This window comes from Cyprinodon tularosa, unplaced genomic scaffold (genome assembly GCF_016077235.1).
Source record: "Cyprinodon tularosa strain WSP-4 unplaced genomic scaffold, ASM1607723v1 ctg702, whole genome shotgun sequence".
NCBI classification, from domain to species: domain Eukaryota; kingdom Metazoa; phylum Chordata; class Actinopteri; order Cyprinodontiformes; family Cyprinodontidae; genus Cyprinodon; species Cyprinodon tularosa.
In genome coordinates this window covers 330,137-334,919 of record NW_024039455.1, presented here as the reverse complement: position 1 = coordinate 334,919, position 4,783 = coordinate 330,137, and positions in this window count along the sequence as shown.

The window sequence follows — 4,783 nt, the reverse complement described above, 5'->3', positions numbered from 1 at the left end:
ACGCAATATTCGTAAAGAAACGATCGTCTATAGAAAGGAGTTGACCCAGGCGACGTAACTCGCGACTCTGAATACCAAAAAACGTGAATACGCATACGCTGGATCTGGGGTGGTGAGCTCAGCCAATCAGAGACGGTATCCTTCAAATGGGCGTTAACCGTGTGTTTGTGGCCCAATAAGAATGCAGATCTTTAACACCACATGGCACAATTTGCTAGCTACCCTCCCTCAAGACTTCAAAGGCTTCTGCCAGGGCCATGACGGGGACAATGGGCGGTGTTTTCAACAGGATTGATTAATTGTCCGACCAATGCAGCTTTAAAACCAGATTGTCAGTCCACCTCCTCCCCCAGCTGTCACTGAGCACCGGTGGTCATGCAGCACTGTTGCTATGTTAGTCACAAAATCCTACTCTCTGCCATTTGTGGACACCTTTTTAAACGCTCCCATGGCTACTCCAATTAATTATTTTCAGTCCCATGTGATTACAATTAATAGTGGACACGTGCATGTCTGTCAGTGTAATTCCGCAGCTTTAGATTCTTTTGCACCAGTTTTAATTATATGTAATTGTGAGAATATTATATGTAAATATCAAATCAATAAACTATATTGAATGTGTTGATTTGCATTATTATTTTATAATATAGTATAAATATGTCTGGCAAATAAACTGAAAAAATAAAAAATCTCATATTTGATTATTTTAGCTTATTTAACACAGTTTCAGTATCACCTGCTGGATACATAAACTCTTTGAAGCTAAATAGCGCCAGGGAAAGTTTCTCAGACAATGTTTAGCTTCATGCAATCATGCAGTTATAACCTCACCTATTTTCTGCATGGTTGTGGTGCAGGGGTAGAATGTGTGAACCATGTTTGATGACCTTATACCTTGATGTGACCATCAGAGTTTTGCGTCCTGGCCCATGAACTTTTGCAGCATAGCTTCCCCTATTTAACCTCCATTTACTTTACATTTTTCTGTCAAATAAAGGCTTAAAGCCCCAAACAAAAAAATGTCCTCATTTTATGATTATGATAAAGGAGAACACAAATCTGTTCTTAAAGTATTCACACTAGTGGCAAATATACTGTAGATTGAAAGCAGCTTTACTTAACCAAAGTATTAGGTCCTGGTCTAAAAATGACACATATGTGTGCATGCATACTGTGTCATACTATAATGTACAATTCTGCAAAAAAAAATAGGCAATTTCTTTCTTAATCACATTCTAAAATGTTAAAGAGCATTAAAAAAATTATTACATATATGGGAATTAGTAGCCAAAGGGCAAATGTTCAAAGATCATGTAGGGTCTTTAAAGGAATAGTACACCCAAAACATGATTAGCCTTCATTTTCTACTCACCCCCATGCTGAACAACACTCTGGAGTACTTTTTTGATATCTCAAATGCATCTGGAGATCTGGGAGGCTTCTTGCTGTCTGCTGACATTCAAATAATGGAGGTCTGTGGCGCCCGAGGCAGAAAGGTCCATAAAAGTCCACAAAAAATGTGTCAATATTCCTCCATACTGCTCGTCCAATGTATTCCAAGTGTCCTGAGTGGGTAGCATCCAGAATTTACTCAAAACGAAGTCATTAAGAATGTTTTTAGAGCATAAACAGTAGTGTATAGGATTTCCTGAAAGCGGGCACATGCGCGATCACGACGCTACGGAAGCCGGCAGAACAAACCAGCGCATTCAGCTCGGCAAAGAACTCATGCTCTTCCTCAACACTGAAGTCCTCAGACATTTTTCTTTCGTTGTTTCTTTCTTTGCACAGGTAAACAGCACATTTCTTCTTCTACGCTTGCATTATTGGCAGAGCAGACACTGAATGCGCACTTTCATCTGGTTTGGTCTGCCGGCTTCCGTAGCGTCGTGAACGTGCATGTGCGCGCTTTCAGGAAATCCTATACACTACTGTTTATGCTCTAAAAACATTCTAAATGACTTCGTTTCGAGTAAATTCTGGATGCTACCCACTCAGGAAACTTGGAATACATTGGACGAGCAGTATGGAGGAATATTGACACGTTTTTTGTGGACTTTTATGGACCTTTCTGTCTCGGTCACCATAGACCTCCATTATTTGAATGTCAGCAGACAGCAAGAAGCCTCCCAGATCTCCAGATGCATTTGAGATATCAAAAAAGTACTCCAGAGTGTTGTTCAGCATGGGGGTGAGTAGAAAATGAAGGCTAATCATGTTTTGGGTGTACTATTCCTTTAAGGCGAAATAAAAAAATAAAAAGCGCATCTTTCCATACCATATTTCCAGAGTCTTATTAGTTGATGTTTCTAGTTTTTGTCAGAAAATAACAAAATCATTGCAAAGAGTTTAATAGCACTGATTAACAGTAAATAACATTATGTATTTTGTAAATTGTTCTTTTTTCTAAATTACATTCAAAAAATCTATTTATCCGAAGGATTTAATATGGTTTGCCTTGAAGGTTATTAATACCAGAAATACAGCTTTATCTATCTTTTTTGCCTTAAAAATAAAATCAGTTAACTAAAGTTATTTTTTTTAAATCAATGTTTCCATTAACTTTCTAAAAATTATTATTAAATGTATCCTATAAGAGGAGCAAAGTATCTTATTGACAAATGTTTTAATTTTTACACACACACTCACAGAATGCCAGTTGCTTTTTCTTTCTTTTTGCTGCCTTTATGTCGGCAGTGTATCTTTTGTGTGATCTATTTATACTTTGTTGTGTTATATATCAAAGGGTGTTTCTCTAAGGCTGTCCTTCAGTGATTCGCATACAGCAAGATTTTAAATACAGGCAGCTGGGCAGAAGTAATCCAGGACCCTGTTTTCTCTTCACAGCAACTCGTCCTCCTGCAGCTCAGATTATAGGAACAACCATGGAGGAGCACACAGATCACCATAGCAATCATGCAAGACTAAGAGTAGAAACACTAGAACGTTGATTTGAAAAAGAGTAATAAATAAAGTGGCCTGTAATTAGAGAACAGTGAAATATTCTTTCAACATATATTTGATTAAATTACTAATCGTAACTTATTTTATTCTGATTTGGTGTAATAGACAAGCACAACATGGTGCATAATTGTGTACTGGATATTTGTTTTTCTCATGATTCTGCCCTTTTTGGACTTTTTGGTTCTGTTTGTTTTCACTTTGGGTTTTCAGTTAGACTTTGATTTATGTATTTCTCTGTTATTTAAGTCATTAGATTCATTTCCATATGAGTGTCTGTTGTATTTCTTTTTTCTGCATGGAGTTTGCATGTTCTCCCTGAGCATGTGTGGGTTCTCACTCCGGCTTCCTCCCACAGTCCAAAATCCTGACTGTTAGGTTAATTGGCTTCTCTAAATTCTCCTTAGGTGTGAGTTTGTGTGTGAATGGTTGTTTGTCCTTTTTGTCACTGAATTGCCCTGCAATAGACTGGCGACCTGTCCAGGGTGTACCCCGCCTCTTGCCCCATGAGAGCTCGAGATAGGCACCAGAACTCCTCGTTACTCCAACTGGGATTAAGTGTGACGGAAAATAAATGAATGTATTTATTGTTTACTCTCTGTTGGCCCTTTGTGCTCATCTCCTTCCCCCTACTCCCTTCTAGATCCTTCTGTCCACACCTGCTCCCAATCAGTTCATTACTCCATTCTTTGTTCTGCTTGGCATAAATATTCATCCTCTGCAGTTACCATTTCCTGGGTTCTCGTCACTCCTTAGGTTTATACTGTCTCCTAGTTTTTGGTTCCTGATTTTTTTGTCGATCGGTTTTCGATTATGGCCTTTGTATGTTTACTTCTTCATTAAATTTGGCAGGAAATTATCTCTGCCTCTTCAGCTCTGCATTTGGGTCCTCAAAAAGTATCCACTCATCATGACAGTTCTTGATTTTTATTTGTAGAAAGAAGATTCTGAAAAGTGTGATGAGCATTTACATATTCAGATGCCCTGAGTCAATCCTTTGTAGATGCATGGCTCCAAATCTTTTGGAGTATATCCTTGTGCATTGCATATCTTCAGAATGAAACATTTGCCCATCCCTCTTTACAAATTAACTAAGTGTTTAGCCACATTTGTTGAAATTGTATGAAGATGAATCAGTGTTCATGTTTTGCCACAGATTCCTGATTATATGATTATATTTACTCTGAGCCATAAGAGCTAAGGAATATGCTTGGATCTAAAAGAAAGTATACTGTAGCTTTGGTTGTATGTTTAGAGTCATTGTCCTGCAAGCAGGTAGAATTCAGCTGAGGTTTTTGAATCACTTTTTTGCAGTTTCTGAAATGTGATCCTTATATGATTGCCCTGCATTTAACTCCATCCATCTGATGGTCAATTTTAACTCTTTGAACTCTGATACTACTACTGCCACTGTTGTTGTGTTAAGTAGACAACATGCAGAATTGGTTTCCACTGGACCTACTTTTTCATGTATGTCATACAGTTAAGCATTATCCCAAAACACCTTCTTACACATTTCCCATTTGCTTCTTCATTGCCAGGTAAAGTATTTTAAAATATCTTGTGAATGATTAACAATTTCTAATTTGCCTTGTCTTGCCATTGACTTCTTTAAATGGATTTGGTCTGTTTCCTTATTTCCATGTCATATCTTGCCTTATTTTTGATATCCTTAACAAACTGTGAGTTCTGAAGCTTTTAAAGACATTTCAAACATTTTTTCCTCAACACTCATGGTCATTCTATTATAAAACTAGAAGCCAGCAAATTGATTAAGTTAGCTTTGTGTTTCCACCTGCTGTGTTTGGATCCTTAAAAAAAA